This window comes from Balaenoptera borealis, assembly GCF_965194805.1.
Source record: "Balaenoptera borealis genome assembly, chromosome: 2".
Classification (NCBI taxonomy): domain Eukaryota; kingdom Metazoa; phylum Chordata; class Mammalia; order Artiodactyla; family Balaenopteridae; genus Balaenoptera; species Balaenoptera borealis.
Genome location: NC_138867.1, coordinates 90,967,751 through 90,995,099, shown reverse-complemented (window position 1 = coordinate 90,995,099; position 27,349 = coordinate 90,967,751). Strand labels below are relative to the sequence as shown.

General features: G+C 35.6%; 1 protein-coding gene across 1 annotated transcript in view; it reads left to right on the top strand.

Moving 5' to 3' along the window:
- Positions 1-27,349, top strand: part of LOC309622514 (uncharacterized protein) — a 270,464-nt gene extending 243,115 nt beyond the window's left edge. Inside the window, exon 4 of the mRNA XM_082378595.1 lies at positions 292-27,349. The gene's annotated coding sequence lies outside the window, so the exon portion shown is untranslated. The remainder of the gene's footprint in view (positions 1-291) is intronic.

Genomic DNA, 27,349 nt, shown 5'->3' with positions numbered 1-27,349 from the left:
GCCCACGTACAGCAATGAAGACCCAATGCAGCCAAAAATAAAATTAATCAATTAATTAATTTAAAAAAACAGCTCTTAAAAAAAAAGAATAGCATAATTACAACATTGTTCTGTACCTTTCTTATCTCCCCTTAGCATATCTTACTGATTATTCCACCAATACAAAAACAGAAGGCATCCCCATTCTGTTTATGGCTGCATACTATTTCACTATACCTTGTGCCATTATTTATTGAACCAGACACCTACTGACTACGTATTTAGGTTGTTTCCAATATTTTGTTCTTGCAGACACTGATGTACTGAATAATTTTCTGGCTCATCATTTTCCCCATATGAGAATATTGATGCCAATATCCTTAGAAGTGGAATTCCTGAGTAAAAGGGTATATACATTTGTAATTCTGAAAGATATTGTCAAATTGCCTTCCAGAAACTACTTTTCTAATTTGTACTAGTTTTACACTTGCATGTTCTTAAAAATAGTGTTATTTAAGTTTCCCAGTGTTTGCCAATGATTAGGTGAAAAATGATATCTCAATATGGTTTTAATTTACATTTCTTTTATTATGAAAATGACTGATCATTTTTTCTATATACTTAAGAGCCAAGGGTATGTTTCCTGTTACTCTTTTTTCACTTCCTTTACATCCACTTTGAAGAGCAACCATCAGCTGACAAGTAAAGCAAGCACTAGTACTTGGCTTAGCTTGTCTAAATAGCAAGTAACTGTGTATTTATTGAGCAAATACTATAGCCTTGAGAGCATTGTGCAAAGTACTATGGAGTAGAAAAAATGTATCCTAGTTATCATTAATCTGTGTGGAGACAACCTAATTATTTCAGCTGCTTTCATAGCTGATAACACCCTCAAAGTCCAGACAACCCCTAGTCCAATATCAACCACTGGATCAGATGAAATAATCTGCAATCTAAATCCTAAACATACTACACTAGGTGATGGTGATTCAAAGATGAATAAGACAGAGTTTTGAGGGGAAAAAATAAACAAAATATAGCAACCAAATTAAAGCTATCTGTACTGAAAGTTGCTCCTGGTACAACAGAGGATAAAGTTGGGAGTGGCCAGTTCTGCTGGGGTGACAAAGTTCACTGAAGGAGTTGTTGCAGATAAGTCCTCAGAGCCCTTTCTTGAGAGGTCTGCTTGGTTACAAAACCCTTTCCACCTCACCATCCTTGCTTGCTTGAGTTCTCATAACTTATCTGATTTTCTCAACAACTGAATGCTAGCTTTGTTCATTCCTTCAAATTACTTGCCCCATTTGCTTTACATTGGTCACTTATCGTCCTTCTAAGTTGTAACCATCTGAAGGCAAGGATTAGGTCTTACTTATACCCAAGCCTGTGCAACGTAGGCATTCACTAGATACTCTTGAATGGGTGAAAGGAAGGGTGAATGGATGAGTACATTCCTTCCAAAAGGTCCTGTCTAGTGACAATTACCCTACTCACCACATTATTGATCAGCCAAAGCCATTCTTTGCAGGTGCAACACTCTGCAGATGTCAAAGCCAGCCCTGACCCCTGCTCAGAAGCCACTGAGGGACCTATCTCTCTAAGGGTGTCAATTATGGAACAACCCCTGATTATGGAATATTATCAGGACCCTAGATTATCAAATGGCTGTATCTGGGCCAAGGAGGTGTTACAGTTTTTATAATATCTCAAAGAGTTATTTAATTCATAATTTTGGAAAAGACAGGTAAATAATAAAAATGTTTACTGAACTGCCAGCTTAGGTATATGGTTATGTATATATCCCAAATGTTCCCTAGGATTTGTTTATGAAAATAATGAATATGTCTACTATAGGTACAGTCTTGTTAACTAGTAATCTCATTTTACCTGGGAGTTACATGCATATAATTACATATACAAATTTAAAAAAATAAACCACTAGAACATTTCCTATAGGTGCCTGATCTTCAAAGGGACCACAACCTTGGACCACCAGCTAGAAGGCCCATGACTAGTTCTTTGAGCCTTAAGTTTAAGGACCCCTCCAGATGTCTCCCAAATTTCTCTTATCATACTGCCCATCTTGATTCCAATGGCTATGCTGGCCATGGGAAGGCTTAACCCAATTTGGTCCCCTGAATGGTGCTGGCCACACAGTGTTCCATGGCTGGCTCTCTCTTGGCTCCTCTGACCATTGGGTTTAATGATTTCTGTGGCTTATATTTTAGTACATTGCAAAAATATGTCTTCTGTCCATGTTTTGAGACTAGGAGGAATAGCTTACAGAAGAAGCTACTTTCTCTGAGTTCTTTTCCTCTTCCCTATAAAAATTGCTTTTAGTTCCCCTGTCCACAGTTATGACCTGGTAACTAAGGCTGCTGGCAGGAATTAACAAACAAAAATCTTTATCTTTTGGCTATTTCTGAGTCAATGGGAGCTCAAAGCTCAAAATGTGCTTTTCCCCTTGTTTCTCAAGTTAGATTTTGCCATCAGTGTTGTTAATAGCAATGTGAGATAAGAAATCTCTTTTGTGGAAATTTTTTAAAGCTTAATTTTCTTGCTTCTCTGTTTATCTATTTATTTATTTATTATTTTGGCTAAAGTAAGTTTGCCTCACTTCCAACAGTAAAGTTACTTTTCAGGGTTTTACCTGTTACTTATTTGAGACTATAAAGGGTCCAGGAGCCACGCTGAAACTCATAAATATTGTACCAATGCTCAGACCTGCCAGGCCAGCTACTGTATATAACCCTTATGTTGTACCCAGTAGGTCAACTCACAGACCTCAAATGACAGCTATATGGTCTGTTCCAAGTGCCCTGTGAAGCAAGGAAAAGTATAGGTATGTTAGATATATGGCCATTGATTCTCTTTTGTACCCAGGATGTCTTCACATTAATAAAGCAAACCAACAGCAAATTTCTCAGCCTTCTCTCACTGCACTTTAAAGTTTGGAAGACAAACTTTTGTTTTAAAAAAATTCATTCTGGTGAAATTCAAAATAGCCTGAAACTATAAAATTTGGGGAAATTTGGATTCTTATTTTAGGTTAAAAATGCTCCCAGATGAGAGAGAATTTTAAGTTATGAAAATACCTCATTTATCTCTGTGATGTTTATAGAGTATTTTTATTAGATATAATTTCATTTTTGTTAATGTTCTCAACTCCATCAAATGCTTAATGCAGTAAAACTTTTAAGTTTTATTATCAGAGGCATGCAAACCTTTTTGATGGTAATATTTTTAAAAGCTACACAAAAGTCACGGCGGGAGACTCTCTCTCTGCTTGGCAATACTAAAAACTGATATATTCTTACATCTGCAGTCCCTCCTTATTTGCAATATCCAATTAAAATAAAACAAATTATGACATTAAATCTTGAAAGCAATAACACACCAGGGATGTTCACAAATCCCATTACTGGATGGTCAGTTGTATGTGAGTACATGGATGGTTGAAACATTTCCATCATAAACAGAAGGAATCAGAGATGAGTAACAGCTCTAATTTGGTTTCAGTCATAGAGGTTCTCCTTCTCCAAGAATATTTGGTACTAGAAAAAGTACTTTCAAAGGGTTTACACTTAAAACTGTGGCAAAGGCATTGCTTTGTGTTCACCTAGTCTATTTCATTTTCTCTTCCTGAACACAAGGAAAAATAGCAGTTTACAACTTTCCTTATGGTTGGTTGTGGCCAGGTGGCTAATTCTGGCCACCGGCCTGAAAGTGGAGTGGAAGGTGCTTCTACCACAGCAATGACGGCCACCTGTTGAGATGGCAAACCCACAAGATGGGAGCTGCCTGAATCCCTGAGTCACTACATGGTGGACAGTATCATTCTTGCATTAGCAGTTTATGAACAGGAAATAAACCTTTGTTGTGTTGAGCCATAGAGATTTCAGGATTCGTTTACTACTGCAAGATAACCTAGCCTGTCCTAAGTGTCCTAATCAGAAAAACAAATTTTCAATATAAATAGTGGAAAAATTATTTGATTGGGACTTTATCTTAAAAAGAAAAATTATGGAAATCAGTTTATTTTCTGACTAATAAAATTTAGATTATAATGTTATAATTGTGCTTAAAATGGAGAATGAATCAAATGTTGGGCTTTTGACATTTTTTCCCATTAAGGACTCATATACGCCTACTAGACTTCAAAAGACTACTCTAAGGTTGGAGTATGTCCCTTTATCACCCTTTGGGACTATATAATACAATACACAACCTAAGGATTTCTCTTAGGTAAAAGTGTGGAATTTAACCATTGGAAGGAAGTCTTATTTTTAAAAAGTTAAAAACTGTTAACTTCTTGGAAAATTCTTTTGGAAGTTTTAGAAAAGTTGGTATATAAGCAAGTATTTTACATACTTCTTAAAAAGAATAGGTACTATCATTTTTACTGAACTTCAGGGAATTTCCTAACTCTAGATTTTAATTAAAAAATAAAAATAAATTGGAATTTATTTTGGGCGGCTCAGCTAAAATCAGTGAAAAACAATCTCTTGTTTAGCTACAAATAAGCCCAGAAAGGAGGGTCTGACAGGTTAGATGTCATCCCAAGACCCCACACAGGGGGTTTGATACAGAAAGAGAAAGTGACTGCAGCAAATGGCATAGAAACATTTTGAAAGCTTGAATACACAGAAATTATAATATGTAACCAGTGCATTAAAAAAGTGTCCATATAGGCAGCGCTAAGAACCCATAATGTTAGAATATACCACATATAAAACAAGAAAAAAAATCCTTAGCCTATCTGATGGGATATTTTGGACACAAATACTTTGACAAGTATTCCTTGGAAAACAGAATAATTCTATCATTTTCATTATTTCATTTTCCCAAAGGAAAGTTGTGTTTTTAACATTCTTCATTCTTATATAAACTCCGTGATGAACATAAAAATTTGATACCTCATTAGGTATACATAAATCTTGTACTTCAGGTGCACTTCATTTACTTTAAAATAAAAGGATTCCAGAAGCTTTGTGAAATCAAGAAAATGCCTTGTACAATTGGAAAACATCCTCTGTTTTCCAATTCAGTATAATAAACAAAGGAAAAAATTATTTTCACAAGAATTTATTGTACAAATTTCATGCAAGTGTTGATTAGATCATTTGACCCATTAAACTCAATTTTAATTTCATATAAAAGTTTTAGAAGTTTGTGTATTTTGCTAATTTGATATGAACATTAATGAGTTACAATTAGTCTAATTAATGTTAATTTAATTTACTGAATATGTATTACATTAACATAATTCAAAACTCAATAACTTTAGAAGGTATGCAAAATGTAAAAGTTAACCTTCCATCCATATTCCTCATCTGCCCAGAGCCTGCTCTCCTCTGTAGGTAACCACTGTTTTATGAATCATTCCAGTGTACTCTATGTGCATTGAAGGAGATACAAATATAAACCAATGATTGTTTTCACTTCTTAGCTTACTTGTTTTCTCTGCAGCAGTGAACAAGGCTCACTATGCTCTATGTCTGGAAACAGTGGTTCCTTGGCTTCTCTCCTGGTTTTTCTTGTATCTCTCTAGCTGTTCCTTTTCCTTCTCCCTTGCAGGCACGGCTTCCTTTGTATGTCCATTTACAAACCAGTTCTTCTTTTTTCACATGATATGTTCTTCCCCAGTGAAGATCATCTATTCCCATCAGGGAGTAAATAAAGGTACTGGCATCAAAGTAATTTGTGGACTAAGAAAGTCTTTTCAGAAGAGATTAGTCTGCAGGATAAGGAGGAGTTAGGTAGAAAAGAAAAAGGGTAAGGATATTTCTAGATGGAGGGAAGAGTATACATATCTAGAAAGACATATAGATAAAAGAGGGACAAAATTTGCAAGTCTAACTTAATAAATATTTGCTGTGAATATTGAATGAAAGAATGAATATTATAAAAGGATTTTTTACCAGAAAAAAAGTAATTATTTTGCTAAATCAGCCGTGCAAATTATACAACCTGAATGAAATTAAACTAAACCTATAAGAACCGGATCTGTGAGTAATTTGAGTGAATAAAAGTGAAACTATCGAATCCTCTAACTAGTAAACTAGTGTCTCAATCTGCTGGAAATTGTCAGCATAGCACTGTGCTTTAGGTCAGATTGATATGTGGGAAGCTCGTCTGGACAGCTTTGCAGATTGACAGTCTGTGAACCTCTCTCCAGATGCTATAAAAGATTTTGCAGCAGAACCTTAAAGTATACTTCACCACAGGGTGGAAGACCTTCATTTTTAGTTGTACTGCTTTTTAAGTCTATCAACCATAAGGGCATGTCAAAATCCAGTTGCTTTCAAATGTTAATACCCCAATGACACATGGAGTGGTGTGTATCCCCTTTGCGGATACAATTTTTAAAATAAACATTTTCATTTTCTTAGACTTCTCATTCTCTCAGCTGAGAGAATAGAATAGTCTCTCAAAGTTACAAATTCATATCCAAAAGCCGGAATGAAAAGAAGCCACTCTCAGCCTCTCTGCCTCTGTGAGGACAGTATTTTGACTACGTAGGTCATGGGATTTTTGCCTTTAACAGAATACTTCCTGTTGTTTAATCTTTATGTTTTTTTGAACTGACTGTTTCCATGTCTGTAAGATTCCTATAGCTGCATCAACAATGACTAAGAGCTTGAGGAGCAGTTCCCTGTGCAGAGTCACAACTTCAACCGAGTCCTGTTGTTCCATTTCTCTGGACCGCATCGTTCTCATCTGTGCTAACATCACAGAACTGTTAAGAGAATCATATAAAATAAAATTGCTTCTTTACATCGTAGAATGCTATCATAGAGTTGTTGTAGAAATCTCCTAAACTTACAGGAACTACCTCCTGTTTGGGTTAAATTTCTTTTTATTACAATGAGAAAGAATTAACAGGATATCCACAGATAGAACATTTCATACTCCCTTCATTCCCTATGAATTCCCAATTAATAGTTGCTCCTAGTTCTTTGTCTAATGGTGAGAATCTTGTCTGAGCTGTCCTGAGCCCCAGAGCTGAGGTCTCTTAGGTGGCAACTGGGGAGTATATAACAGAAAATGTTTTTTCATAGTTCTAAATCCAAGTCTCTATCGGGTGGGGGGGGGCTCCCCACATAAAGAAGAGTATATTCTGACCCTTTTTATTATTTTCCACAAGGTAAAACTGTGACCTCAATGAGAAATTCAATTATAGATTCATTGCAGGAGTTGCACAGATATTACCCACATACTCACACTCCAGACATACAGCCTCTTTTTCAGAAAAGGGCCCTGTGACCCTGGGATACTTTGCTGAAAAACAATGGTCATGAGCTAATAATTCCATGTTCCCATAAGAAAAAAAATCATCGCATAGAAACACCAGAGGTCTCAAGCCCATTTGGGAATTTTTAGGAAGCTCTCTCATAACAAGTAGTATAGCATGATTGCACAAGAACTGCCCCAAAGTAAGTAGAGCTGGATTCTAGTCTGGTCATCCTACTCTGTATTATGTAACTCTGACAAGTCACAACTTTTGCAGTGTATGTTTCTTTACCAGCAAAACAAGTTCATATGATCTCCAAGACCCCTTACAACTCCAACATGCCATGATTTTTCTCATTACAGCTGTCTTTAAATACACAAACGCTGATGCCATGTATTGGAGGGGAGAACAAAACAGAGTTTGACATTGAAATTATTGCCCTCGGTCATCCATACCTAAAAACTTAAGGTCTGAATAAGCATACTTTATAACTTTAGCATGCCTAAATGGTCAAAATTGTAGAAAGGTAAATAAACAGTCTCATAAAAGCAGTAAGTTATAAAGAATCTGTTTTATGGAACAAGATTAAATTTTTTGCAAAGGAAAAACTAAAAAAATAAAAAACAGAGTTTGAATCTCTGTTTCAATGACTTAAAAAATTACAGTTTTTAATCAGAACGGCAAAATCTTTAGTGGCGATAATGAAGGACCAATAATGATTTTCTCTTCTTCATGCAAACATAGAAGGATGTTATCTGCATAGAGGCTAATTTTGTACACCACTGAACCAGAACAGATCCAATGACTAGGCCTGAACATGTATCTCAGTGAGATTGCAAAGGGCATTGATGAGAGAGGAGGTGAGAGGAGATGAGGTCTCTGTATCAAGTAAATTATCTATTTGCATCTAAAAGCCACAGTGTCTATTCAAATGCCATGTTTTTGAAAGGGACAAATATTCCTTGGCTAGTTCAAAAGCTCTGAAGCCATTTTGGGGTTTCTATTCAATAGAATAAAAGGGAAGAACCAAGAATTCTAAGTTCAGTTCAGGATTGAAATACTCCTAAGTGTCAGCATGCTGCTAAATATATGCTACATGCATAATTTCCCAGACATCACTGACTATGTCTCTCAGTTTACTGATAACTTTGAAAAATCAATTTGATTCAGTATCAAAAGTTGTCAACATATTAAAGTAGTGACATCAGGGTTTAAGTATAGGGGAAGTCATCTTAGAAAGGTTGAACTTAACAAAAAAGCCTTGATTTTCTCCATACAAAGATAATCTTAATAAATTCAGATAAAAATTTTTTTAAAATTAAAATCACCTGCAAGCCCACCAGTCCATTAATATTATCATGTGTTTTCCTTTGAATTTTTTCATGTATAGGTGGGGTTGCTTTTTTTTTTAACAAAAATAGGACCATGGTGCACATATTGCCTTTTAATTTGCTTTTCTCACCAGCCCTGCATATTGAACATCTTCATAAATCCCTGAATTTTCATGTATAAACAGTTTCAAACTGGCACTTTGAAGAGACCTAGAGCTTCCTCTGAGATTCCTGAGGTGTTTTCAGGGTTTGGACTGTGGCTGAGTGGACAGAGTGCCTCCCCACCCCGACCCCATCCCAATCCAACCTTCATCAATAGGAAATTTTTTTAAAAATATGCTTTACTTTTTAAAAAAAAAACTTATCTCTTTCAAGGGTTCTGCTGCTAAAAAGAAAAATTAAAAATCACTGCTCTATATAAATTTTAATATCTGTAATTTGGGGCATATACATATATATATGTATATCATATTCTGATTAATAGATCCCTTTTGACATAGTAGGTAAGAGTCACACTTCCTAGGTTTGAATCCCAACTCTGTCACTGACCAGCTGTGTCACTATAGTGGTCTTAAAATACCCACAAATTCTTTGACACTCCTGCCATAAGTATAGATATAGATAGATATTAATCAAGAACCTGTATTAATCAGAATGCGTTCAACTTCAATGACAAATAATCCAACCCAAAATGATTTGTGCAAAAAGAAAAAAAAAGGAATTTATTTATTGGCTTACATAGCTATTCATATTAGCTTCAGGTAAGGCTGGATCCAGGTACTCATCAAATCTCAGTCTGTTTCTAACTCTTGATCATTCAGTCATCCTTTCTTCTATGCTAACTTTATTTTCAAATTTATCTTCTTGTCAGGGCCCCTGAAATTTCTAGGTTTATATCTACCAGTTTTACATTATAGTCAGAGTTCTTACTTGTAACCACAGACTCTGAGTCTGAGGATTAAACAGAAAGTGAGCTTATTAAAAGACTACTTTGTAAGCTACAGAATGGTAAAGGCTAAAGAACCATGCCGGCAGCCAGGCTTCCAATAAGAATGGTCTAAAGAAACTACCACGATGCTGCCACTGACACCACCAACACTGGGTGCTTTGTTTACACTGGTGCCAAAAGCTCAAATGCTGATGGTAGTAAGGCCACTGCCAGTCCAGAACTCAACTGTGCAACCACTGCCACCCTCAAAAGCCATACATCTTAGTCGTTATCCTCACCAGTCAAATAGGGCTCCCAGAGCTTCCTTCCTTGAGTTGTTGACTTCCCAATCAAAGTTTCGCATGACAGAGTGATTGATGGAGGCATATAGGTCATATGCCTGTTTCCTCACTGCTAAAGAGACTGGATTTTCAGTATTCTACCTTGGTGAGGCAGACCTCATAAAGTAGAAATTCTGTGAAACTTGGGCATTTGTTCAAAAATGCTGGGCCAAAAACACGATGAATATCCAGAAGAACAGCTCCAGGGTAGAGTGACTGTGCAGGAGTTACTGGCTTAAATACAGAAGCAATTGCTCTATTATCCACACCCAGAGCATAGTTTGACTTCAGCCTCGTCTCCTCTCCAGAGTCAGAATATTTGCCTGTATGAACCAAAACCAAGATGGAACGGTGTCTTCTTTCCAGAATCCTTCCAGCAGGCAAGCTATTTCATACAACTAACGTATTGTGAGCTTTAAAATAAGTGCCATGTGAGAAAGGAAGTTAACCTGGCAAATGGTCAAAACATAAAATTGCAAATGAGTTAATGACATTTCATAATTTTAAACTTTGCCTCTTTGAAAAATAGTTGAGATTTACCACTATCTCATACATGAAAAGTTTAAGAAAAGAAGAAGAATGTGCTGATGCCAGCATCTGAACAATTTTTAGCTGATAACATAGTTCCTTTGGTATTGTTAACATGCTTGGATCTCTCACTCAGATATGTGCTATGGTCTTCACAAAAGGGTTTTAGGACATTAATCACTCATTCTGGAAACAAATGTACCCTCATCTGATGCTGATTGCTATTATACAGTTAATAAGATAAAAATGCATCAAATATTAAAAATCAATTAAGTTACAGAAAACATGATGAATGATCCAAAAGGATTGAATGCCGTCTAGACTAAGAACAAATTTTTGCTTTGATTATTTTATGGATATATCTTTTATAATTAATTTAACTTGGCAACTCAACATTTTTGCACCTGTCTATTGCATTTCATAATATAAAGATAAATTTCTAAGGCTATTATCCATGCTTTTCTTACATGTTTTTCTCCATATGGAAACAAATTTCTTATATGCTTTTCTCCATATGGAAACAAATTGAAAGTGCTGTGCTTGTCAGAAGCTAGATTTGGTGTGTATAGAGAACTATATATAGAGATGGCCCTCAAGAACTTAGAAATGAAGGAAATGGATTGCTTTATGAGACAAACTGTAAAATGAGCATAATTACCATATCTTTGATGGGCAAATTATCCTGCAAAAGAGATAACTTTCTAGCCCTTCAGAACTATAAAGTTTGGATGATGTTTATATCCATACCTGTCATGTCAGCCCAGGAAATCCAGAAAAGGAGAGTCATGGAGTGTAGTTTGGGATCCTTCCCTGCACACACAAAGGAGAGTTATCAAGGATAACATTGGCAGTGTCCATCTCAATGGGTTCTTAATGAGAGGGAGTCTTAGGCATCATACTTTGATTACTGTCTCTAGGGCAAGACTATGTCCATGGAGATTTGGACACATCAGCCCTGATAGTAACAATCATTTGATTTATCTATTGCCTGTTGCTAAAATTTTTATGTTCAGATAACCTTTTAATCATATAAACTTGATTATAAAGAGGGAAAAGCTCTTCATTCTGACTGTGGGTCTTCTAGTTCCCATGACAGTTGTTTTTCATTTTTAGTTAGTAAATTCACATTCTGATATCTCCTGCAATCTCCTGGGCAGCTTATGTTAAATCAGTGTCACAGGACTTCTAGAAATTGACCATTATCAGTGGCCTCTCCCTGAGCCCACTTGCAAATGCTGATCTATCTGGGAATTTCTATACTTGATCCTAAACTAAGCCACCATGGCTACAATATTAGAAACCAAATCAAGGTCTGTAAACCAGAGTTTGCGAAGAAAAAAACGAATTGGGGATGTCTGATATCACAAGGTGGATTTCAACATCCACCACTGTGTAGGTGGCCCAATCAACTGAAACCTACAAATGAACATTATTCTCAGAGCCTGGAACAGATAGATGTATGTGGCTCAAGCAGCCCTTGAAGTGAGATGTTCCTCCCTGCATAACTGTTAGTTTTATGGTGAACAGTGTGTGTGTGTGTGTGTGTGTGTGTGTGTGTGTGTGTGTGTGTGAGAGAGAGAGAGAGAGAGAGAATCTAAATAGATTTTCCTGATGTCTGACCTGGAAATCAAACTAATACCAGCTCATAATTGTCACTGTGGTGGCCATTGTGATAGGTTTCGATCATGCAAGTAAGAAAGGGGGAGCAGGTTCGGAGTACCTCTCTGTGTAGCTGTGTATCGTATATCCTGGGCCTGACCTAATAGAGGATCCTGATATATGTATAATTCCCCGGCCAACATTGCTGCCTCCATTATGCCCACTATGGTCACTGTTACCCTCTTTCCAAACTCCCAAACCTAGGAGGGGACTGTGTTTCAACTTCAAGCTGTCCATGAACAGAAATCTTCTCAAATGTGGGTTTTGCCACAAGTCCAATAACAATTTACTAGCTGACGTTAGCGGAGTGCTTGGTATGTATCAAGTGGTTATGACTGTCCCTGTTAGCTAGAACTACTGGGATGGAGTGGGGTGGAAGAACACTTTTTAACAAAAGGTTAAAGGCTATCTCCAAAAGAGGAAAGATGTTCTGCAAAGACAAAATTAGAAATGTTTTAATTTGTATTTCTCTAATATAAGTGAAATTGAACAGCTTTTCACATATTTAACAGCAATTTTTGTATCTTTTTTTTGTGAATTGCCTGTTTCTCTCTTTCCCCCATTTTTTCTAATGATTTTTGATCCTCTCCCCCTTTATTTTTTATCTTATTTTATTTTGAAAATAGACATTGTTTCAGAACAGTTTTAGTACTAGTTAGATATTCCATACGATGTCCCACTAGTGGCATTTGTCTTATGTTTTCCTCATGATAAGACTGGGGTCATAGGTTAGGGGGAGGAAGACCCCACAGGTCAAGTGTTGTTTTCATCACATTTCATTGAGAGTATGTACTACCAGCAAATGATTTATGAATATTGAGGTTGATCTTGATCACCTGGCTGAGGTGGTATATGTCACGTTTCTCTGTTGTAAAGTTACTCTTTTTTCCCCACTTTCCATACAGTCCTCTTCAGAAGGAAGTCACTGTGCACAGACTGCCCTTAAGGAGTGGGGTGTTACACTTCCCTTCCTTGAGGTTGGAGTATCTACATAAATTATTTGAAATTCTTCTGCACAGGTTTGTCTCTTCTCTCCCATTTGTTACTTTATTTAATCATTTGTTTCTATCAGTATGGACTCATTGATATTAAGTTTCCACTCTGGGCTGTAATCCATACTACTTTATTTTCTTGCTCAAATTGTTCCCACTTTGGCCAGTAAAACCCTGGGTATGGAGATTTCTCTTTTAAAAGGTTTTAAACTACTAATTCAATTTCTTTGATAGTTATAAGACTAATTGTTATATATTTTATCTTTTGGTGTTAAGGAATTTGTCCATTTTATCAAATTATTGAATTTACGTGTGTTGGGGGTTATTTTAGTGTTCCTTTATTATCCTTTTAATTTCTGCAGAGTCTATAAATATCCTCTCTTGAATTCCTAGTATTAGTAGTTGGTGTCTTCTATTTCCATTTGTCAGACTTGCTAGAGTTTTATCAATTTTATTAATCTTTTCAAAGAAACAGCTTTTAATTGATTTTTCTCTATTGTTTTTATACTTTGTCTCATTAATTTCTGGTCTTTATTATTTTTTAATGCTTGCATTGGATTATTTTGTTCCTTTTCTAGTTTCTTGAGGTGGAAGCTTTATCTATTTGAAACTTCTTTTCTTACAGTATAAGAATTTTAATACTATAAATTTACCTCTAAGCACTGCTTTAGCAGTATCCCACAGATTTCGCTAAGTTGTATTTTCATTTTTATTTAGTTCAACATTTTTTATTCCCCTTGATAATTGTCCTTTGAGTAGTGAATTTAGGACTGTATTTTAAATTCCAAGTGTTTAAAGATCTTTCTGTCATTTTTCTTTTATTGATTTCTAGTTTAATTCCATTATAGTCAGAATGCATTTTGCATGACTTCAATTCTTTTACAGTTGTTAAGGTTGTTTTATGATCTAAAATACGATCTATCTTGGTAAGTGTTTGTGCACTTCAAAAGAATGTGTTTTCTGCTGTTGTGGATGGAACACTTTATAAATGTTAACTAGATTCAGTTGGTCGATAGGATTCAGGTTCTCTCTGTCCTTGCTGATTTTCTTTCTACTGGGTCTATTTTACTGATAGGAGAGTATTGAAGTTTCTCCTCCTTTCTTCAGTAACAGAACTTCCAAATTATAGCCGGGCATTTCACTGCCTAGCTAGAGGTCGCATTCTCCAGCTTCTTTGCAGCTGAGTGTGAACTTGTGATTAGTTCAGGCAATGGGATGTGAGCTGAAGTGATATGTCACTTCCTAGTTGTACCAAAAAACAGTGCAACTACCTTACTCTTATCCTTTCCCTTTTTATTTGTCTGGGAAATGGGAAGAGCTAGAGCATATCTATCTTCATCCCACAGATGGAAACCACATGTTGAAGATGGCACAATAGCCTTGTACTGCCCAACCTTGGACTATTATGTTGAGAAAGAAATATGCTTTTATCTAGTTTTAAGCAACTCTGCTTTGAGGGGGTTTGTTACTTCTATTTAGCTTATGTACTACTAGATACCAACATTTAATGAATTATATTTATATATTTCATCATGTATAAAAGCCAAAAATACAATTTTCAGTGAAAAGAAGTTGTTGAATGATTTATACAGGTTTATATAAGTGTGAAAATATGAAAAAGAAAACTACGTATTGTTTATATATAAATAAATAAAATTATAAAATGTATGCACAGGAATGATACATTCAGGTTAGGACATATATCTAGGGAAGGTGGGAGGGAAATGAGATTTAAAAAACTGCACTCAAGGGATTTTGTTATATTTTATTTATTTTTAAAAATACTGAAGTAAATAATTATATCAATAAATATAATTGCAAAACTGTATGGTATACATGTATATTCATGATAAATTTCTCTAGATTTTTATAAATGTTTGAAATATTTCACAACTAAAAAATAATTAAAAATAAAAGCCTACATGGAGAAAGTGGTATTTCCCTTGAAGGATATATGGGATTTACACAGTCATATTTTATCAGTCTGTATTAGTTTCCTACTGTTGCTGTAACAAATTGCCACAGAATTAGTGGTCTAAAACAACACAGATTTATATCTTACAGTTTTGACGGTGAGAAATCTGAAATATGTCTCACTGGGCTAAAATGAAGATATCAGCAGGGCTGTGTGTTTCTGACGGCTCTAGGGAAGAATCCATTTCCTTACCTTTTCCAGCTTTTAGAAGCTGCCCACATTCATTGGCTTATGACTCCTTTCCATCTTTAAAGCCAGCAATTGCGGGTCACATGTTTCTCTCTCTTTCTGATTCTTATGCTTCCCTCTTCCCTATTTAATACTGTGTGATTACATTGGGCCACCTGGAAAAATCTCTTCATCTTAAAATCAGCTGATTAGCAATCTTAATTTCATCTGCAACCCTAATTCCCCCTTGCCATGTAGCATACTATATTCAGAGGTTCTGGTGATTAGGTTGTGAACATCTTTGGGGAGCCATTATTTTGTCTACCACAGAGGCCATCAGTATTCTTTGTTTACAAGCAATAGAAATTGTCTCTAACTTAAGCAGATAGAGAATTTATTAGATGGATAAAGGTTTAGCTCATAGAATTACAGAGAAGCTGAATAATTTTGTGTTGGAATGGATGTGAAACAGAGCAGCTCTGGATAGCTAGAAAGTAGGAGATGTTTGACAATCTTTTTAATAGACACTACTATCTTGATGAATAGTTCCAACTATGTTTATTCTTATGCTGCTCAAGATTGAAATTCCAGGGAGAGATAGATTCTGACTGGCTTTCCATAAGTAATGTATCTACTCCTTAGCCAGAGTTGGGATGAACACCTTGATTGATGGACCCACAAAAATTGTATGCAATGAGAGGAAGTTCTTCCTCAATGGAAAATCTAGATATTATTACCAGAAGAAGGAGAAATGTATGTTAGGCAGGCAAAATAAGAGATGCCTCCTGTAGTAAGAAAAGGTATTCTGAGTAATAATAGCATTGGTAGCCAGTAGTGGAATCACAATAAATTATATATATTATCAATAAGTTTAGTTTGGCTAACATAGAGCATGTAAATAGCCCTTCCAGTATAACAACAGGAAAGTAGGCTCAGCTGTGTAGAACTGTCCCTGAGTGTGCTGGTGAGAGATTTTACCCAATGTCACAGGGCATAGACAGCTACCAAATGCTTTAGGATTGAGGAATACTAATAGCCACTGTAGTTAAGCAATCTAAGGTCAATGGCTTTGGGAACAAACGGAATAGCAAGTTAGATTCAAAATACAGTTATGCCACTAATAGCTAAGAACAAATCTTACCTAGTTATTTCCATTCTCTCTTGCATTAGAAACAAAGTTTCTAGTTAGTGAAAGACAAGTATGATTTCCTAGAAATCAATTATTTCTTCAGATCTTTGGGAAAGAAGGCAAGATTCATGATTTTCTGTAAAGATATATCTAAAAAGTCCTACACAGAGACTCAGCATAACCTTCCATAATGACAATCATAGAAGCAAGCATACACAAAACCTTCTTTATCCTATCCCATTAATTTTTGTCTTTCAGGCCCCTTAATTATCTACCTCATCGTTCTTCCTACCCAGTAGCCATTTTTTCCCAGTTATTCAGTAAAGGAATTTGTACATTCATCCTAGCCAAATCCTTAACTAGAATATGCTCCACACAAAATTGTTAGATGATTTTCAAAGAAACTAATTTTAAAAGTCACACGTTTGAAGGTTGATGTTTAGGCTTCACAAAGAAAAATTGCTAAAGTAAGTAATTTGATGCTCAAAAATATTTGCAACTTACATCCACGACAAAGATAAAAAGAATTCCTGGCCAGAACTACTACTCCTCAGGAATCCTGGAAGCAATATGAAACTCAAGCTGTGAATCTGAAAAGGAATGTAAAGTATTAACAAGTACTATCAATGTACCATCATCATTGCCTAGAAATATTTTCCCCTTGCTTCTGAAACATCATCCATTTTTATCTGGATTATAACAGCTCCTCTTCTGTCTCCCTTGTTTTGTTGGCCAGTGGAATAGATGAGTCATTTCACCATCTGGGCTAGAGGAAAAGATGTATGGCTGAATAAAGCTGAATATTATCTGCATAATGATGGCCCTGCAGTCCAAAATATCTCTCTTTCTCAGTGTCCTCATCTACACTTAATCTTTCTTCAAAACAAAATTAAGGGGTATTCTACAAAAGCAATTTCTGGCTACTTCTTCCCACCTCTAAGTCAACATTTCCAAACTTTTGGCAATATAAACTCCAGGCAGCATTGACTTTTCAAAGTCGTAGTAATGGCTGAAAAGCCTGGATTAAATTAATTTAACAAAACAAATACACCATATTTTTTGAGGTGCCATTCAAAATTCTTAATAACAACATTCCTCAAAAGCAAAGTCAGCACTTGAAGAGATAAATGTCGGTCTTTGCTTAGAGGTAGAATTAGGGTTGCCCAAATGTTGCAAGTTTTCAGTTCATCGTTTGTGTGTGTGTGTGTGTGTGTGTGTGTGTGTGTGTGTGTGTGTGTGTATGTGTACATTCATATATACTTTGCTAAATGCCAGGATACAGCGGAGAAAAGAAAAGACACATATCTTGTCTTCATAGAGTTTATAGAGGAGTGTGATCAAACATACAGACTATCTACAGAATACATATGTATTTCTAGGAATATAAGACCTGTGTTTAAGACACAGGTGATCATATTTTGTTTGTGTAAGATTACTTTCTTTTCATGAGTTAATGCAAGCCATATGGTTCATAGCTTTATATTGTTGTATTATATATATATATACATATATATGGTTATGCTCTATTTTCAATTTTTAAAATACAACTAAGAATTTCAGTTATCTGAAGAAACAAGCCTACTAATAAAATAATAGCTTGAGTACTGACACGTATTGCTGAGGAAACGTGACAAATGCTGTGAAGAGTCTGTTAAGTTATACAAGGTACAGTTGAGAGATCTGGTAATGTTCACTATGAAAAACAGATGACATGTGTATACAGAATCTCAGAAATTTAGAGCTGAAAGGGGCTTTATTAAGATAATTTAATCCAAATATTTCATTTTGCAGAAAGAATGATATGGTAACTTCTTTTAGTCTACAGAATTGGTCAGTGGTAGAATCAGGATTGCAACCGAAATCTCACAACAGTTCAGTGTTCTTTCTTCAGTTTCATTCTACATTTTCATGGCAGCTGACGTTCAGTTTCGGAAATGCTGTTATCATCATCATCATCAGTCAGTCAATCATTATCATCACTAATATTTGTTGAATGCTCACTCTGTGTTGGTTACTGATCTAAGCACTAAATTACTACCTTATACCTCATAATAACTCTCTAGGGTAGATGCTGTTATAATCCTTATTTTTCAGATGAAGAAAATAAGAATTAGAGAGGTCACCGAGCTAGTAAGAAACAAAGTCAGGAATCAAATATTGGTCTGACTCCAGTAGTTAAAATAAAACTTTTAAGTATTGCACTCTATTCTGAATAACTAGAGTCATCAGATCTAGGATTCATGGGTGGATGTTATAAGAGAGAAAAGTTCATCTTATATAAGGAGGAAATTTCTAACATCACACTACTAACAAGTCCGTTGGAATGAAACCCCATTTCAGTGAGCTCCCTAAATACTGCAAGGGTTCAAATGGATCTTGGGGAAGGATTTCTGCATTGAGTAAGAAGCTGAACCATTGATAATCAACTCTTTCTTTTAAATCTTCAGATTTTTTATCTTTCAGAAATCATTTGATACAATGTTGTAGATCTCACAGCCTATTTATCTCTGCATTTTGCTGTTACTATAATTAGAAGAATCTATTTTCTAAACATATTTAAGCATTCACATTTCTAAAAGTTATGCCGAATATTGGTTCTGAATATCGGCTATGTGCTCTGAGGAGGCCATTTATTACTTCTTTTGGTTACCTGGAAACCAAACTTCTTTGCTGTTTGAGGAATTTCTTACTATACAAATCCTAAGGGAAGGCAGAGCTTCCCATTATAGTAGCAGAAAATGCCAGATACTTGCTTTCCTTCTCTCTACTGGCACATGACTTAGGCTCTGGTAATCAGATGCCCCCTCCAGTAATTTTGACTCAGGAGCTGGTGATGTAAAGAAGCATGGTCAGGGAAGAATTCTTTTGGCAATAACAGCAACCAATTTTCAGAGGCAGATTTGCCAAGCCTGCACTGGTGCAGGCTGTATCATCCAGCGTTCAGTGGGGTGGCAGCAGTGTACTGATAGCGTGGTTATATGGCATATCTTAGACTATGATTCTGCATGCCCAACCTCTATTTGTCCCTGCCGTTTCCCCAAGCTTACTTCTCCAGTCTTCTATACACTTCTGGGAACTACCCAATATATATTTTTAATTGAAGTATAGTTGATTTATAATATTATATTAGTTTCAGGTGAACAACTTAGTGATTCTAATTTTTACAGATTATACTGCATTTCAAGTTATTATAAAATATTGGCTATGTTCCCTGTGTTGTACAGTATTTACTTGTAGCTTATTTATTTTATGCATAGTAGTTTGTACCTCTTAATCCCCTACCCTGATCTTGCCCCTCAACCCTCCTCATTCCCCACTGGTAACCACTAATTTGTTCTCTATAACTGTGAGTCTGTTTCTGTTTCTTATATTCATTTGTTTGTTATATTTTTTAGATTCTACATATAAGTGATAACATACAGTATTTGTCTTTCACTGTCTGACTTATTTCACTAAGAATACTATGCTCTAGGTCCAACCATATTGTTGGAATGGCAGAAATTCATTCTTTTTTGTGGCTGAGTAATATTCTATTGTATATATTTTTAAAACGCATCTTCTTTATCCATTCATCTGTTGATGGACACTTAGGTTGCTTCCACATCTTGGCTACTGTAAACAATGCAGATCTGAACATTGGTTTGAATGTATTTTTTGGAATTGGTGTTTTCGTTTTCTTTGGATATATACCCAGGAGTGGATTTGCTGGATCATATGGTAGTTCCATTTTTAGTTTGTTGAGAAACCTCCATACTGTTTTCCACAGTGACTGCACCAATTTACATTCCCACCAAGAGTATACTAGGGTTACCTTTAATCCACACCCTCACCAACATTTGTTATTTGTAGTGTTTTTGATGATAGCCATACTGACAGGTGTGAATTAGTATCGCATTGTGGTTTTGCTTTGCATTTCTCGGATGATTAGTGATGTTGAGCATCTTTTCATGTGCCTGTTGGCCCTGTGTATGTCTTCTTTGGAAAAACGTCTATTCTTGTCTTCTGCCCATTTTTCAATTGGGTTACCTTGGGGTTTTTTTTGATACTGTGTTATATGAACTGTTTATATGTTTGGATAGTAACCCGTTATTGGTCATATCATTTGCAAATATTTTCTCCCTTATAGTAGGTTAGCTTTTCATTTTGTCAGTGGTTTCCTTTCCTGTGCAAAATCTCTTAAGTTTAATTAGGTCCCATTTGTTTACTTTTGCCTTTGTTTCCTTTGCTTTAGGAGACTGATCCAAAAAAAATATTGCTATGATTTATGTCAAAGAATGTTCTGCCTATGTTTTCTTCTAGGAGTTTTATGGTTTATGGTCTTACATTTATATCTTTAATCCATACTGAGTTTATTTTCTGTATGGTATGAGAAAATGTTGTAATCTCATTGTTTTACATGTAGCTGTCCAGTTTGCCCAGCACCACTTATTAAAGAAACTGTCTTTTCTCCACTGTAATTCTTGCCTCCTTTGTCATAGACTAATAGAATAAGTGCAGGGGGTTATTTCTGAGCTCTCTATTCTATTCCATTGATCTATATATCTGTTTTGTGCCAGTACCATGCTGTTTCGATTTCTGTAGCTTTGTAGTGTAGTCTGAAGTCAGGAAGTATGATACCTCCAGCTTTGTTCTTTTTTCCAAGATTCCTTTGGCTATTCAGCGTTTTTTGTGGTCCAATATAAATTTTAGGATTATTTGGTCTAGTTCTGTGAAAAATGTCATGGGTGTTCTGAAAGGGATTGCATTAAATCTGTGGATTGCTTTGAATAGTATGTACCTTTTAATAAAATTAATTCTTCCAATCCATGAACATGGGATATCTTTCCACTTATTTGTATACTCTTCAATTTCCTTCATCAATGTCTTATAGTTTACAGAGTATAGGTCTTTCACCTCTTTGGTTAAATTTATTCCCAGATATTTTATTATTTTGGGGGCAACTGTAAATAGGATTGGTTTTTTTAATTCTCTTTGTGATAGTCCATTATAGTGCATAGAAAAGCAACAGATTTCTGTATATTAGTCTTATATCCTGCAAATTTACTGAATTCAGTTAGTAGTTCTAATAGTCTTCTGGTGGAGACTTCAGGGTTTTCCATATATAGTGTCATGTCATCTGCAAAGAGTGACAGTTTTATTTCTATGTTTCAAATTTGGTTGCCTCATCTTTCTTTTCCATGTCTGATTGTTGTGGCTAGGACTTCCAGTACTATGTTAAATAGAAGTAACAGGAGTGGTCATTCTTGCCTTGTTCCTGATTTTAGAAAAAAAGGCTTTCCGTTTTCACCATTATGATTTTAGCTGTGGGTTTTTCTTATATGACCTTTATTATGTTGAGATATGTTCCCTCTATACCAACTTTGATGAGTTTTTATCATGAATGGACATTGAATTTTGTCAAAAGCTTTTTCTTCATCTATTGAGATGATCATATGGTTTTTATTCTTCAGTTTGTTAATGTGGTGTATCATACTGATTGATTTGCAGATATTGAACCATCCTTGCATCCCTGGAATAAATCCCACTTGATCATGGTGTGTGATCCTTTTTATATATTGTTGAATTCAGTTCAGTAATAGTTTGTTGAGGATTTTGCATCTATATTCATAGAGATATTGGCCTACAATTTTGTTGTATGTGATGTCTTTGTTTATAGTATCAAGGTAATTGTGGCCTCATAGATGAATTTGGGAGTGTTCCATCCTCTTCAATTTTTTGGAATCATTTGAGAAGGATAGTATTAGATCTTCTTTATATGTTTGGTAGAATTCTTCTGTGAAGCTGTTTGGTCCTGGACCTTTGTTTGCTGGAAGTTCTTTAAATTACAAATTCAATTTTACTACTAGTGATTGTTCTGTTCAGATTGTCTATTTCTTCCTGATTCAGTCTTGGAAGATTGTGTGTTTCTAGAAATTTATCTATTTCTTCTATGTTGTCCAATATGTTGGCATATAACTGTTCATAGTATTCTCCTATTATTATTTTTTATATCTCTGTGGTATTGGTTATTTCTCATCTTTAATTTCTTATTTTGTTTGTGAGCTCGGCTAAAAGTTTATCATTTTGTTTATCTTTTAAAAAAAACAGCTCTTTGTTTCATTGGAATTTATATTGCTTTTTTGGTCTCTATTTTATTTATTTCCTCTCTGATCTTTATTATTTCCTTCCTACAGCTGATTTTGAGCTTTATTTTTTCTTCTTTTTCTAATTCTTTAAGATGGTAGGTTAGGGTGTTTATTTGAGACTTTTCTTGTTTCTTGAGGTATACCTGTATTGCTATAAACTTCCCTCTTACAATTGCTTTTGCTGTGTCCCTTAGATTTTGGAAGGCTGTGGTTTTATTTTCATTTTTCTCAAGGTATTTTCTGATTTCCTCTTTGATTTCTTCATTGACCCATTTGTTTTTTAGTAGCATGCTGTTTAGTCTCCACGTTTGTGTTTTTCTCATTTTTCTCTCATTAATTGAATTCTAGTTTCATAATGTTGTGGTCAGAAAACATGCTTGACATAATTTTTAGCCTCTTAAATGCATTGAGACTTGTTTTGTGACCTAGCATGTGATCTATCCCGGAGAACATTTCTTATGTTCTTGAAAACAATGTGTATTCTGCTGTTTGCGGATGGAATGCCCTGTAGATATCTGTTAAGTCCAACTGATCTATTGTATTAATTAAGACCGCTGTTGCCTTAATGATTTTATGTCTGGATGATCTGTCCATTGGTGTAAGTGGGGTGTTAAAGTCCCCTACTATTATTATATTATTGGCGATTTCTCCCTTTATGTCCAATAATATTTGCTTTATATATTTAGTTGCTCCTGTATTGGGTACATATATGTTAACAAATGTAAAATCCTCTTCTTGTACTGATCCTTTTATCATGATATAATGTGATTCTTTGTTTGTCGTTTGTTATAGATTTTGTTTTAAAGCCTATTTTGTCTGATATGAGTATTGCTACACCCACTTTCTTGTCATATGTTTGCATGAAATATCTTTTTCCATCTCCTCACTTTTAGTCTCTGTGTGTCTTTAGCTCTGAATTGAGTCTCCTATAAGCAACATATAGGTGAGTTTGTTTTTTTTTTTAATCCAGTCAGTAACCATATGTCCTTTGATTGGAGCATTTAGTCCATTGACATTTAAATTGATTATTGATAGTGCTTAATGTCATTTTTTAACTTGTTTTCTGATTATTTTTATAGTTCTATGTTCATTTCTTTTTGTTTTAGTTTCTTTCCTTGTGGTTTGATGTTTTCTTTAGTGGTATGCTTGTTCCTTTCTCTATGGTTTTTGTGTATCTACTGTAGGTGTTTGATTTGTGGTTACCATGGGGTTCATATATGTTGACCTAGAACTATATTTACTTGTTTTAAACTGGTAGTCATTTAGGTTCAAAAAGAATCTAAAACATCTAAAATATCTACATTTTTTACTCCCCTCCCCTACATTCTGTGTTTTTGATGTGTTCTACATCTTCAAGTTTATCCCTTCACTGTTTATTGTAGTTATTGTTTGTCTTACTTTTTTGTCTTTTAATCTTTGTACTATTTTATTTAAGTGGTTCATCCACAGCCTTCAGTATACATTTGCTTTTACTAGTGGGATTTTTCCTTTCCTATAGATTCTTACTTCTTGTTGTAGCCATTTTTTTCTACTTAGAGAAGACCCTTTATATCTTTTAGGGTAGGTTTAGTATTGATGAATTCCTTTAGTTTGTGCTTGTCTGAGAAGTTCATTACCTCTTCTTCAATTCTAAATGATAATCTTGTTGGGTAGAATATCCTGGATTGTATGTCTTTCCCCATAGCACTTTGAATATATCATGCCACTACCTTCTGGCCTGCAAAGTTTCTGCAGAAAAATCAGTTGATAGCCTTATTGCGGGGGGGCGGGGAGGGGATGTCTCTTGTATATGACTCTTTTTTTTTTCTTTTGCTGCATTTAGATGTCTTTCTTTAACTTTTGCCATTTTAATTATGATATGTCTTGGTGTGGGTTTGTTTGGGTTCATCTCTTTTGGGACCCTCTGTGCTTCTTGTACCTGGATATCTGTTTCATTTTTCAGGTTCAGGAAGTTTTCAGTGATAATTTCATCAAATCCATTGTGTACAACTTTTTCTCTCTCTTCTCCTGGGGACCCCTACAATGCAAATATTTGTACCCTTCATGTTATCCTAGAGGTCCCTTAAACTGTAAAGTTTTTGTTGTTCTTTTTGCTGTTCTGAATGTGTGATTTCCAGCATTGTATCTTCCAGATCACTTCTGCGTTTTCCCATATCACCCAGTCTGCTATTAATTCCTTCTGGTGTATTTTTTATTTCAGTTATTGTATTCTTCAGTTTTGACTGGTTCTTCTTTCTTTAGTTCTGACTGCTTCTTCTTCATATTTTCTAGTCCCTTGCTAAAATTCTCACTGTGTTCACCTATTCTTTTCCCTAATTCACTTAGTATTTGTATACTAATACTTTGAACTCTTTATCTGATAAATTATTTGTGTTTCATTAGCTCTTTTTCAGGGTTTTTCTGTTGTTCTTTCATGTGAAATAAATACATTTGTCCTCTCATTTTGATGAAGTTTCTCTTTCTCTATGAAATTAGGTGAAATAGTTACCTATTGCAGTCTTGAAGGGGTTTTCTTACATGGGAGTGTCCCTTTACAGTCTTTGTGTACCCAGTGACTTTGGTGGGAGAATTGGATCTGATGTGAACATGAGTCATGCCCTCCTTCAGGGTGTGCTGATGGCTATCACCTTGGTAGAAAGTGACGCTGGATCTGGAGGGACTAGAGCCAGAGGCAGTTGTGAGCCAGGGCTTCTCCTCTGCTCAGTGGCCAACACCACCCATCACCTTATGGGGGCAGGGTTGGGTCCCAAGTTGCTGGAGCAGAAGTCTTGATGGTTGGGTCCAAGCTGGCTCTGTTCTCTGTAAGAGTGAGATTTCCTCCACTGCAGCACTGACACTCTTGGCCCAGAGGGGAGCAATTCCGGAGCAAGAGCATCTGGAGCAGGTGCTCAGTGTGGAACGGGGTGCAGACTGTGTCAGAGTCCTGGACTGCTCCTGATCTACTGCCTTTATAGGCACCAGCAATGACCACCCTTACCCCACTCAGATGCCATTCTGGGTCCAGGCTTGTACTGTGCCTTAACAATTCCACACTACCATCAGCTCTGTCAGCCCTTATCTTAATGTGGTGTTGTGCCACAGAGCAAGTGTGGCCAGAGCGGGCGCTTGGCTCAGACTGGGGGGCACACAGTGGCAGTCACAGGAAAATGACCAAAGTCCTGGGCTATTTCCATCTGCTTCCTCTGCCTTGTTTTGGGAGTAAGCAAGTGTTGGCTCACCCTTCACAAGAAGAGTCTAGGTTTCTAACAGCCCTCCTGCTAGTCTCACTGGTTTTCAAACCAGCTAAGCAAACCCATCTTCCAGGTTTGGATCCCAGGGCTGTGGTGCCCAATATGGGGCTCAAACCACTCATTCCCCAGGGAGGATTCCCCTCTTCTTCTGTGTTCCCTGATGAGTGTACAGGTCCTGACCTTTCTACCTATTATGTGTGGATTTTTTCTTACATCCTTGATTGTGCAAGAATCTTTCTGCCAGTCTCCACTTTGTTTTCAGTGAGCATTGCTGTACCTATAGATGTATTTTTGATGTGTTCATGGGGGGAGGGTGACACCATGTCCTCCTACTCCACCATTTTGATCTCCACACCAGTTTCTTTTTCAGTACTTTCACTTACCTCTTTAATTAACCACTTTGGGTTAATTACAACCTTAACTGATACAGTCCCCATCATAAGGAAACAGAATTCATCACTTTCAGTTTAAATATATACTCTCTTTCTCTTACAAATATGGATTAATTAGAAATTAAATGAATCCCTACTGTTTTTAGTGCTCCTTGCCTGGCAATGCTGAAGACATATCCGAGTATAAGATCCAGAGAAAGACTTCTAGGCTTGAATAATTTATTAGATCAAAGAGTATTTTTGAAACAACATGTTATGTCCTCTTCCTCTTGAATCTACATGAAAATAATATTTTTAAAAACTTATAAGTATAAACCCTAAATTATAAAGGTAATAAGAGGAAGGACATCAGCACATGAGAGACTTCAATTAATTTATAGGAAATAGAAATCAAATGGAAAATGTAGCTGATGGAACCAGTCAGAAAAAAGCTAAAATCTCAAGGATACTTAGAAGGAGTTATAGCTGATGTGGGAAATTAGCAAACTTAAAAGAGCTTCAGACATACGTGGTATTCAGCAAGCTAGATATTAGAAGTACGAAAAGCATAAGTAAGATACGGAACTGAAAAAAGATAATTGAAAGCTCTATATAAATGCTAAGCAATAGAAATATACTTTGAGCCACATAAATAATTTTAAATATTATAGTACCCAAAGTAAAAAGAAACAGTGAAGTTAATTTTGATATATTTAAATTAACCCAACACATATCTGAAATACTAATTTTCAGTAAGTAATCAATATAAAAATTTTAATGAGTTTTCTTTTTTGTACTAAATCTTTACACTCTGGTGTGTATTTTATACTTACAGCCATCTTAGTTCAGACTAGCTACATTTCATGTGCTCAATAGCCACATGTAGCTAATGGCTACTATATTGCACAATGTAGCTCTATATGAAATTCCATGGGGAAAAGCGAACAGTCAAGTGTCCATCTGCAAGACAGAATAGTTAAATGTGCTTTCACTCCCCTGAAGAAACTGAATGGCCCTGGAGCAGTATTTTGGCATTTTAATATCTGTGATTCTCACAGCAAAAGAGCTTCCTCCGCTTAAAGACAAATAAAAGGCTGTCTTCCAGTCAACAAGCCCCATTCATATTCACAGAACTTACAATTTACTTATTATTTTCAAATCAGAACACAAATCAAGGGTCATCATATATGTAAAGAAAGCTTGTAATAAAAGGGAGAGGAATATTGAGATTAAAAAATACTATAAATAACATTGAAGGAAACATAACAGAAGGGAGCTTTAAAAAAATAAAAGAAACCTTTAATTAGAATTTTTGGGGTCAGCAAGATGGCAGAATAGGAGTTTTCTATCATCATCTCC